The sequence below is a fragment of the Podarcis tiliguerta genome, assembly GCF_965153285.1.
Source record: "Podarcis tiliguerta genome assembly, chromosome: 2".
NCBI lineage: Eukaryota > Metazoa > Chordata > Lepidosauria > Squamata > Lacertidae > Podarcis > Podarcis tiliguerta.
This window is the reverse complement of record NC_139535.1, coordinates 38,404,305-38,416,359: the sequence shown is the minus strand read 5'-3', so window position 1 is coordinate 38,416,359 and position 12,055 is coordinate 38,404,305.

Below are 12,055 nucleotides of genomic sequence, written 5' to 3'. Positions count from 1 at the left end.
ACTTCCAATGTATATTTGAACTATTTTTGTACATTTTCCCTAATCATAGCAAATATTCTAATGGCAATGGTTATGTCTCCATATCCAAAATATGTCATGAAACCCCTGAAACACATACATTTAGTCAGGGGTTTTGGAAATGAATGCAGGTGATGAAAATAAAGCAGGAAAAAGAAAATATCTTAGAGATAAGCAATTATAAATTTTAAGAAAACCAGGAGACCAATCCCCGCTCTTTTCTTCTTTACGATCACAGTTACAAAATTGCACTATTATATACAGTGGTACCCCGCAAGACGAATGCCTCGGAAGACGAAAAACTCGCTAGACGAAAGGGTTTTTCGTTTTCTGAGGTGCTTCGCAAGATGGATTTTCCTAAGGGCTTGCTTCGCTAGACGAAACGGCCCTGCCTCTCCTGCCATGGTGACGGTCACTGCACGCACGCACGCTCGCTCTCCCACTCCTCTGGCTCCCTCCCACCTTCCGGCTGACGACTCCTCCGGCTCCCTCCCACCTTCTGGCTGATGGCCGACCTTCTGGCTGCCTTGTGCCGCTGCCCACCGCCCTCGCGCGCTCCTGTGAGAGAGCCGCTGCCGCCAGCAGCCAGCGTTGCAGCCGGAGTCACGCTCCTGAGCCCCGCCGCCCTCCAGCAGCCGCGTCGCGCGGTGACCACAACGCGCGGGTGAGTCCGAGGTACCGGCTGCGGCAGCTGTCCTGCTTCTCCCCACCCCTCCCCGCTGTTGTTAGTGTTTAACTGCAGTGGTGCTTCGCAAGACGAAAAAAACCTCACTCAACGAAAAAACTCGTGGAACGAATTAATTTCGTCTTGCGAGGCACCACTGTATAGGGCTGTACATTTGAACCAACTAATAAATAATCACACAATTTACAGGTTACACATGGTTTGATTGCACTACAATCAAACCATGAAATATAACAGGAACCTGCCAATAAGATAGTGTTGTGTGATAGGAGTCTGGCAAGTCTGGGTTGGGCTGTTTTTCATTTCTTTTGTTGTTTTGTTCTCCCTTTAGACTGAAGCCTAAGGGATGGCTTGAGGGGTGTTCTTCCCCCTTAGGCAGTTTCAGATCAGACCAGAATTTACAGAAACAGAGATGTGAGATTTGGGTACCTTGGTTGCAGCCATCTGCTGCAGTGATAAATGTCCCCACCCCCATGGAGCCATGCACACACAATGTACTTTTCTTTTGTTTTGAATCATAAAGAAATAATATTCCACGGGCCTGTGAGGCCTTGGCATGGCTTTCTAAGGGTACTGAGTGTCCCCCGCAGCCTCTCCTTCAATTCCCTGGAAGCTACAGATGATCAAGACCACATTCACACCACACATTCAAATCACTGGGTTACCACTTTGAACAGCCACAGCTCTCTTTCAAATAATCCTCCTGCAATTCTTGACCGTTGGGCTAATGAGACTTGCAGTCTGTAATATATGGAGAACCCCACATTTGCTACTCCTGAAATAACAGTCCAATAACTGGCCAATCTGTAAGTGAGCAATGAGACTGAGGAGCCAATGAAGAATCAGCAGATTTATGGGACCACATGGAAGCCGGTTGACCTCTTGTGTCACCTATTTCCTGTTGAGATGCAACACTCTGGCCACTGGTAGTGATGATGCTACAGTACAAAAAAAAGGAGGCCAGCACCTTCCTCCTCTGGCAAGTTGCAGCTGTGCTATGGAGTGCAAGGCACCTGGACCTTGCTGCTTCAAGGCCCTTGGTGCTTTACAAGATTTAAAAAAAGAAAGAAAGAAAGAAAGAAAGCAGATGGGCAGTCACCAAGCTAACACTCCAGGTTTTCAAGGTGCCTCCTGACCCAACTCCATTTCCATGGCTTTGACCTGTAGACTTTGCAGGGGAAGAAAATGACAGGCCCCCAGCTGGTGAGCTTTTGTATCCATTCTGCATGTTTGCCAAATCTAAGCATTACAATCTTCCTTTCCAAAGCAGTCGGGCTGACCTAATCTATGGCAGCAATTCTACACAATGCCACGAAAGCTATAAAACCAAATCCCCATACAAGGATTTAACATCATAAGACTCTCTGACAGCAAATATGTAGACCTGCTGAAGGGAGATATGTTAAATACTTCATAAAGAGCATTAAAGATAGTTGAGCAGGCCAGATGGCTCAAGGGCTTGTGTGTGTGTGTGTGTGTGTGTGTGCGCGCGCGCGTGCGTGACGTTGTTGTTGAGATGCAAACTTTCACCTTTGCGATACTAGACCCCCATGACTCTCTTGCCAAAAAGAACTGAAATTATACGCCATCCAGGGCTGTACAATATCCTGTTTACCTCAGAAATATGGTACCTATTATTTTTCTTCTGCATGTGCACTATCAACACACATCTTGAGAATATACCATGTGTAATGGAGTCCTATTTTTGTCCCATAAACCATGACCATGCATTACAATACTTTCTTATTTGATGGGCTTACATATTAGATTGTCATGGAGCAGGAACTCATGGGCAGAAGTGTTGCTTTTCTACGTCCTGTGAAATGCTGTGGGTTACAACAACAAAAAACTGGGTCTGTACAAATATGGTGGTGTTTGGCAACTTAATCAGCAGCGAAATCACATCAACCGTGCAGGCACAGGAAATATAAATGAACTCATCTTCAGTTTCCATCAGAATTACAAAATATTAAAGCAACAATGGTAGCCAAACATATCTTCAAGCCCTTTTTTCTGCAACTGGCCCAGCCAGATCCTAAAGCATGACCTTCCAGGGGTGTTCAAGTGCTTTCTGAGCATCTAGCACTTAGAAGAGTTTGAAATACTCCTGTTTGGAGAGAATTACCTAACAAATAATTGAAATTCATTACCCAGATGAAAGCCCCCAAATCTATTTCACTAGCTTTACTATCTGTGCCTGTCTCTTATGGGTAGTACATATTTCTTCAGATTCACTATGATTATATTGTCAACACTCGCTGCACCTTCAGCGCTAAAAATGTTGGACACCTTGGCTTTATTTCCCACCTTCAACCCACCCCTCCCATTTCACCTTTTTACATATGGTCTCATTATAGCTTTCTGCTGGGCATTTCATGCAGAATGCACAGAGATGTCGTTGAAAGAGGCCTCTATTATTTGCTCTTCTTCCTTTCTTTTTTTTCCTCCAGTGATTCTAAAAAAGGGGGCATTGCGCTTTAAATAAATAAAATAACTGCAGCCCCCTCTGCCTGGTCAGAAGAGACAGTTTTATAATTGCATTTTTAGTCGTCTTTGTATTCTTTTGTATTATATGCATGTAGGGGGATAAACTGAACATGGCTGTTGGAACGCAGCCAGGCGGAATTGTCAGGGAAAGAGTGAAAGTGTAAAAAGCTAGATGGAAAGTGAATTGGAAGGGGGAGCTGGGGAGGGGGAGAGATCAAAAATAAGAAGTGCGAGCTCTCCAAATAACAGCTTCAGGGAGATGATCACACAAGAGAGACCATCTTGGACAAACCAGCCTTTGTATACCTCACTGAGAGAAGCCGGCCATAAGTTCCCCGCCAATCAGTCTTTTTAAGAGCAGAGGGAAATGAGAAATTTGAAAGCGGTGGAAGGAACTTGTCTCTATTTTATCCGTCTTGTTTGTGTAGGGAGATGGATTTTTTAAAAGGAGGAGGAGGAACATGCGAGCCCAGAAGGAACCAAATCTCAAGCATGTCTTTCACACACTTTATCCTCAGGGCAATGTGCAGGTTTTTATTCATAATGACATGCAGCGTAATTGTTCTTAGTACAGTATTATAAAATGATGTGTTGAACTATAGCGGAATGGCATATGAATGAAATTAAAGTACCCAACCAACACCTGTTTCAAAACCACTTATCAGTTGAAGCACCAGGGATTATTTGTCTCTGTCTCTCTTTTGCCTGTTATAAGTCACACATTGTATGATAATTATCTAAGCACAAGGCGATTTCTGCAATTCATCCCTGCTAGCTAGGAATGATGGGAGTTGTAGTCCAAAAACAGCTGGAGATCCAAGTTTGAGAAACACTACTTTACTTGCTTGAGGGGTTCAGTACCTTGGACAGGGCCAATCCTCTCACAGCATGTAATGGGACAATTCACACATATCTTGAGCTAAAAGGAACCAAACTAGACTCCTTGGTTAGGGGTCATATGTTTTGCTTCAAACACAAATCCACAACTGATAAACCAAGAACAAACCTTGTTACCAGGGTTCAGACATAATGCTAGTTTGGGAACCCCAGAAGGAGTGGGAAGGACTAGGAAGGACTAGGGAGCAGTGAAGCAGATGTGATTTGGTCATGCATGGTAAGCAATGGTTTATGTCTTTCAACAATGCTCAGACTTGGCCATTGAGTCATCTGCTTCAGGAAGCAGATTCTGGGCATCATTAAAGAGGTGTAGTCTTTTGCTGTTTTGTTTTACTAAAGGAAAGGATATCATTTGGATTTCCTGCCTCAGGTGTCAAAAGACCTCACTGATACATCATACTCCAAGAGTATTCATCTTACTGCTTCCTCACATCACTGCAAGATCACTCAACTGATACATTTCATTACCTGAAAGATGTACCCATACGCAGATTAGTCATAGATTACAAGAAATTGGGGTAATGGGGGTCACTGTGGAAGCTGCACACAGTTCTCCTCTATATAGCTCACATATTAATTCCCACATCAGGCTCATCATCACTTTCCGGTGGAATTGTGTGGCTCAAGCTTGTCACTGCTTCTTAAAAATAGTGCTTTCTTCCATTGGGTCAATAGCTTTGTCAGGTTATACTTTAAAAGATGGAGAAATGCCTAATAGCTCCCTCACCTTTGGGAGAGACTGGACCGCATTGCCTCATTTAGATTCCTCACCTTTTACTTCCATGCATCACCAATCCAAATGCATTTGGGGAGGACATGCAGTCCTGGGGAGCAGCACTCTGCCATCTCCTCCTCTCCCACGAGGCTGTTAAAAAGAGATGCTGATGGGCTTATTAAAATGATACCAACACAAGAGTCTCTCCAAAGAGACACAAGTATCTCTTCCCACATACAGGCGGCAAGAGAAATTGCTCCTTTAAGTGCCAGTCACTTAATTAGGAACTGAACAAATTTGCCAGTTCTGTCAGACTTTCTGAACATGCACACATACACCCTCTTCCCTCCAAAAAACCTGTTCACCATGTAGTGGTAGCACTGCAACGAACAGTATGGCAAGGTCTTGACCAAACCTCTTGAACTGAAAGCACATTAGGATTCCTCAGGAAGCTAATTATCAGCTTTGTTCCTCATTCCTTGCACACCACCCTCCCTCTAAATGGTAACTCTCATCATTAGAGGATGAAGTGGCTACTCAACATACCTTTGCCTAAATGGGAAGACTTGCACTCTCCCCCAAAGGAGTCCCTGGTGAGATCTTCTCTGTGCCCTGAGATAGCAGCACCAGCATTGTGCCTCTTGACTAGGCTTGCTCCTCTCCAAATTGTCTGAGAGGTAGCCCTGCACCTGCCAATGCTAATTTTCAAATTCTCTCAACATAATGTGTTCGTTCTTTCTCTCCCCATTCTCTGTTCTAAGCTCTGTTACCTGACTCATTGCCTGAACTCGACACAGCCTCTACATTTTGTGCTGCCTTTGTTCCCCTATCTATACACTGAAAAGGAGCAACAGTAATCCTTTTGTTGGGTTTTTGGGTCCTCCTCACCCACCTAGGCTAGCCTAAGGCTTGAAATGAAGGACAAAATGGCACTCTCTCCAAATTCCACACACAGAAGCCAGGACTTGGACACTTTTAACAGGTCAACAGCCTCCTCTGCATCTGAGTGGATCAGGCTAGCTTAGGGGACACAGACCATCTCACCACTACTCCATACCACCAAACATCTACTGCTTGACAGAGGCAGCTACCTCATTCTCATGGTAGGGCCAGCTCTGTCTCTCGCAGATGGTTGCTTCACCTCTCAATCTTCCAGGGCACCAAGTGGGACTGCATATGACTCTTACTAGATTTGTCCAGCAGTGGGAGACAGACAGCAACTGCAGCTACGCTCTGTGCCTTGGAGGGTCTGCAGGCATCTTCAAGTGAAGATTCAGCAAAGCTGAATTTTTTGCACAGCCTAAGCTGGGGTTTGCAAAATATTGTGTAGGGGTGCCTTAGACATCATGATAAATCGCTGTCTGAATGTATGAACACATTTTGACATGTTTATTTTGATTTCTACTTAATATAGAGAAGCCCATGTTGCAATGCTTACCCTCCTGTCTGGGAAAACCAGCAAGCTTCCTTGTTCCTCTCTGCTGCTCTGCGTTTCAGAAGAAGTCAGGTGCTGCTGGAGGGAGGGTGAGCAGCACCAGGAGAGGGTTAAACGAGGGCTCTCCATGGGTGACTGTAGCAGCTGCGAGAACCACTAGCTGCTACAGTCAGCCTGCAGACTTTGCATCATGGGGAGCCTCATTCACAAAGTCCTATGTAAGCTGGCACATGTAGAACCAGTGATCTATAGCATCTGTCATGCATAATATTTGTCTAACCATATGGCCTGGCCAGATGCTGTAGACAGACCATTTTGCTTAGAGCTGCAGATACCAAGCAGGGAGTTTCTATGCGGTCGCCATTGGGATGAGTGATCATTTGCATCCAATATTGTGGTGGCTAGGGCTATTGAATAGGTCTTACTCAAGCATATTCTGTTGTGAGCAATCGTGTTATAAGAAATCTGGTGTGTACAGGCACATGTGAACTAGCTCTTAGGAAGAAAATTACCTGATTGGAAAGAAGTACTCAAGTACCAAAAAACTTTTGTAACCTGAAACAATCAGTAAGTGGAGGCTACTCTTCTACACTGGTTTCTCCCAGTATCTCAATGCATTAACACAGGTTCATACCAGGTTGGCTAAAGTGCAAGACATGTATCATGTATCTAAAGCGTTTCCAGTGCATAGCCAGTTATGTCATTGAGACAATGATAGTAATCAGTGGGACAAAGGTCAAGATCCAGGAAGGTGTCATTGTTCCAATGCCTGCCAGCAAGAGTGTTCTCATTCCATTATTTCCTCCACTTACAGTGGTACCTTGCTTCTCAAACTTGATCCGTTCTGAAAGTCCATTCCAAAACCAAAGCGTTCCAAAACCAAGGCATGCTTTCCCATAGAAAGTAATGCAAAATGGATTAATCCATTCCAGGCTTTTAAAAACAACCCCTAAAACAGCAATTTAACATGAATTTTACTATCTAACAAGACCATTTATCCATAAAAGCAATAAACAATGTATTGCAGTCGCTCAATCAATCAATCAGTAACTGAACTGGATTCCACACAGTCACAAAAACAAAACAAAAAAGCCGCAGAAACAAAAAACCCCAAAATAAATAGCAAAAACAGACAGACCTCAGTGTAACACTCAAAATGGAAGTGTGGCACTCAAATCGGAAGCGTAACACTCAAAACGGAGCACATTCGGCTTCCAAAAAAGTTCGCAAACTAGAACACTTCCGGGTTTGCAGTGTTTCAGTTCCAAGTTGTTTGAGTACCAAGGTGTTTGAGAACCAAGGTACCACTGTACATGATATTCTATGTGTGGTGATCTGGTTTCCTTTTCCACTGGCTCTTTGTCAGCATAGAGTTGGAGCTCAGCAACTGGCAGCCTCCAGGCAAAATCCGGTTCCTTCAGTTGAGTCACTTTGTGCCCTTTCCAGAGAGACTGAAGTGATGCCCAGGACAGTGGAAACTGTTGGCTGGTGACTGTGACAGGTGAGACTGGAACCGGGGGGCATTGTCTCCTTTCTCAGAGTAACCCTCCAGCAAAATGAGTTGCATGGCATATCACTGCAAAAATGCAGCAAGAGGGTTTATTTGAAGAGTAACATTGTTTTTCAACTGAGTGCAATTGGTGCAGAATGCAGCAGTGGTAATGTTTGCAGGAGACAGGTGCTGTTGGCTCCATGACAACTACACTAGCAGCCAAATTAATTTCTGGACCCAATTTAAGCTGCTGGCTGTAACCTTTTGGGACATATTGGGGCCAGGCTATCTGAAGGACCACCTACGGCTACACTCATGTAAGCTTTTAGATCAACATCAAATGTCAGCATGTTTCATTCCCCTGTGAGAGCTATTGGGGTAATGAGTTCCAGGGGGACACCTTTTGTGTAAAAATTTGCTCCCCGGGGATCTATCCAGCCCCCTCTTTCTTGGCTCTTAGAAGAGCCCTACACATTTTTATTATTATTCTTCCAGTCTGCCTTTGGGGTGGTTTTATGGCACTGATTTTATCCACTGATGTTACCTAATGCTGTTTGTTATGTTAATAGCTTATTATAACCTGCAGCCAAGCAGGTGCCAAACACATTGCTCTGCTTTCCTTTGGACCACATCAGCAAGGCTGAAAGGGAAGTGTTGTCATCTGGGCAGCCCATGACCTCCTTGTGCCCTGGGGAGGTCACCTCAGTGCTTCTAATGCAGCAGTTTGCCTCACCCTCAGAGGGGCACTCCATCACTCCATTGTCTCCTGAGATAGATGGATGCCAACAATGACAAGCACCATTTTACTTATTCCATTAAAAGCCACCTTGGGAAGACAAACACCCAAAAAGGTGGGAAGCGGGGGGGGGGGATTAAATACAATAAATAAAAATAAAAGTGTGTTGTATGTAATCATCGTTTAGTTGTCCTTTACTCGTTAGTGTTTTATGTTCCTGTTTATTGGTAGTTCCGTTTTTGACCTTAGACCTTCAGCCTGCAGTGTGCTGCATTTACAGATCCTTTCCTTTCTCCCCACTGCATAGCCTTGTCTCTGAATGATCCCTCTTCTAAACTCTAATGAGCTCCAGGCATTAAGAAAAGATGGCTCTGCAATCACTTCAGTTATAATAGGCTGCTCCGTACAACAAAGAAGGTTAAATGAGGATTCAATATCAAGATTATATAAACACTATTGCCCTCCAAGTACATCCTTTCCCAGCAGTGCTGAGCTTTAAGATCCCCTTCTGACTTTCTGTTACAGAGGTTTTATTGATGCTTCCTAGCCCTATTAGCTGCCGTAGTCTTCATGTGGAATGACGCAATGTAGCCTGAAGTCATTAGGCTTTGCCTTCATGCACCACAAAAGATCATTAGCAATGAGGAATCAGCTAAACAATTGCTTGGCTAATTTCCCCCTAAATGCAACATGCAGTCTTTCTGTTGAGATTGGGTTTGAAAATGGTCGTGTCGCACACTGCTTAAGTGGAGCCCTCATGCGCATCTCTGGTAACAGGAGCTGTGGCTTATCAGAAAGGGCTGGGGTTACCATGCTGCATCCTGGAGAGCCCCTTTAAGCCTACTGCAGAACCAAGAGACAAGGTAGGCTGGTCCTTTGCCCTATTTCCACACACAGGGAGGGACCTCTCTCCATGTCTGCATAAGGCAGGAGTCAGCAAACTTTTTCAGCAGGGGGCCGGTCCACTGTCCCTCAGACCTTGTGGGGTGGGGGTGGGGTCAGACTATATTTTGAGGGGGGGGGAATGAATGAATTCCTATGCCCCACAAATAACCCAGAGATGCATTTTAAATAAAAGGACACATTCTACTCATGTAAAAACATGCTGATTCCCAGACCATCCATAGGCTGGATTTAGAAGGCGATTAGGCCAGATCTGGCTCCCGGGCTTAGTTTGCCTACCCATGGCATAAGGAGTGGCAGACAAACATGCGGATGGTGATGGTGTGTGTGTGTGTGTGTGTGTAAGTTTGTGTAAGTGTGTAAGGACCAGGGGACACATTCCAATGCAGTGGTGGATTTAAAAGTGCAAAGAAATCTCTAGGGTATATATCACACCTGTAGTTTGTTGTCATAGAATCATAGAATTGCAGAGTTGGAAGGGACCCAGAGAGTCATATAGTCCACCCCTCTGACTGGGGGGGTATTGTTGTTGTTAGGAATGGATGGACCAAGAGGAGTTGGTGAGAAGGGGGTGCTGCTCAGGAACACAATACCTCAAGGACTGACTCTCTCCATATGAACCTACCCAGACCCTGAGATCATCTTCTGAGGCCCTTCTTTGTGTGCCTCCTCCACAAGAGGTCCAGAGGGTGGCAACACAAGAATGGGACTTTTCTGCGGTGGCTTCCTATTTGTGGAATGCTCTCCTCAGGGAGGTTTGGCTGGCACCTTCATTATACACCTCTAGGCACCAGGCAAAAATGTTCCTCTTTAACCAGGCCTTTGGCTGATTGACATCTAATGTCCTTTTGAATGTGTTGTGGTAGGTGGGGTTATTGGGCTGTTTTTATTTTTATTATTCTGTGTTCTAACAGTGACACATTTCCCCTGTCTCTCTCGCAACAGAAGTCGTCATACAGGGCGATCAAAGCAGTTTCTGTGCCAAAACCAGGCCTAAACCCTGATTGAAATGGATCTACAAGAGTGTCTACAAAAGTGGATCTGGCCTACAATCATTCGCTTAAGAACCTTGCCCAAGAAGAGGAGATTGGCAACTGTCTGGTAATTATTTAGACTTCCTGAATCCAGGGAGGATTTCTTGAGGGGTAGTTTTTCAAGAAGCATTGTTGACTGCTCTGGTTTCCTTTGCTCTCCATGATGTGGTTGCACAGCCAATATAAATGCCAGGATGAGGAAAACAGGCTTTTGAACAAACAAACAAAATGGCAGGGAAGCTGCAATCAATCAGGGCAACGAATTCCAGTGAACAAGCATGAGAAAGATAATCTTTGTGAGATCATTTGGGGAACTTCCCAATCACCACCACCTCCCATAAAAGCTCATTTTCCACACTGAAAATGTTCAGCAGAGAACATTCAGCTAAGCTGTACAATTTGGCACTTCAGGAATGCAGATTTAGATTTGCATCCTTGCATCCCTTTAATGGTTTTCAAACCTCTGTGTGTTTTTGTATCAAAACATAAAAACAGAGAAAAGGGCGGGGGGTGTGGGGGAGGGAAATAGTTTGTAGAAATATTTCCCAATCCACATCAGCATTTGCAAAAGCTTGAGAAGAAGTTGTTAAACTACAAAGGTGCTCCTGGGATTCAGACTGAAAGAAAAATGCCACAGTTAACTGAAGAAAAGGTAGGAAACTGGCCTGTCACCCACAAAAGATGTTGAGCCAAAGCTTGAGCTTGCAGGTTGGAGGAAAGATCATTAATTTTAAGACCTACAAACTCACTCCCACTCTTCCTCTCGCCTCCTGAAACAAAAGCAATCTAGGGTTTATTCTCCTCAGCTGAATGCGGAATCTTAATGGCCACTGGGCGGTGTCCGGTAATGGGTGGTTTGCTATGATGAGGACTCCTGCAATCTTCTGTTCTCCACAGGGGATCCACTTCCCTGCAGTTATCTCAGCAAAGCCTGGTTTGAAATACACATTTCAAAATAAAAAACCCTGCAGTAGTGTGCTGATATACATACTAAGATAAGGCCTTCCAGCATTACATAGTTTGCCTGCTGGTGTTAAAGGACAAATGCCCCTGATTGTCCCGATGAAACTGTTTCTTTATAACATGCATTGGTGATTCAGAACATGGCTATTTTTGACAGAATTACAAGCCTGGTAGATGAAGGGAACGCAGTGGATGTAGTCTACCTTGATTTCAGCAAGGCATTTGACAAGGTGCCCCATGATATTCTTGTAAAGAAGCTGGTAAAATGCGGTCTTGACTATGCTACCACTCAGTGGATTTGTAACTGGCTGACTGACCGGACCCAAAGGGTGCTCATCAATGGTTCCTCTTCATCCTGGAGAAGAGTGACTAGTGGGGTGCCACAGGGTTCTGTCTTGGGCCCGGTCTTATTCAACATCTTTATCAACGACTTGGATGATGGACTCAAGGGCATCCTGATCAAATTTGCAGATGACACCAAACTGGGAGGGGTGGCTAACACCCCAGAAGACAGGATCACACTTCAAAACGACCTTGACAGATTAGAGAACTGGGCCAAAACAAACAAGATGAATTTTAACAGGGAGAAATGTAAAGTATTGCACTTGGGCAAAAAAAATGAGAGGCACAAATACAAGATGGGTGACACCTGGCTTGAGAGCAGTACATGTGAAAAGGATCTAGGAGTCT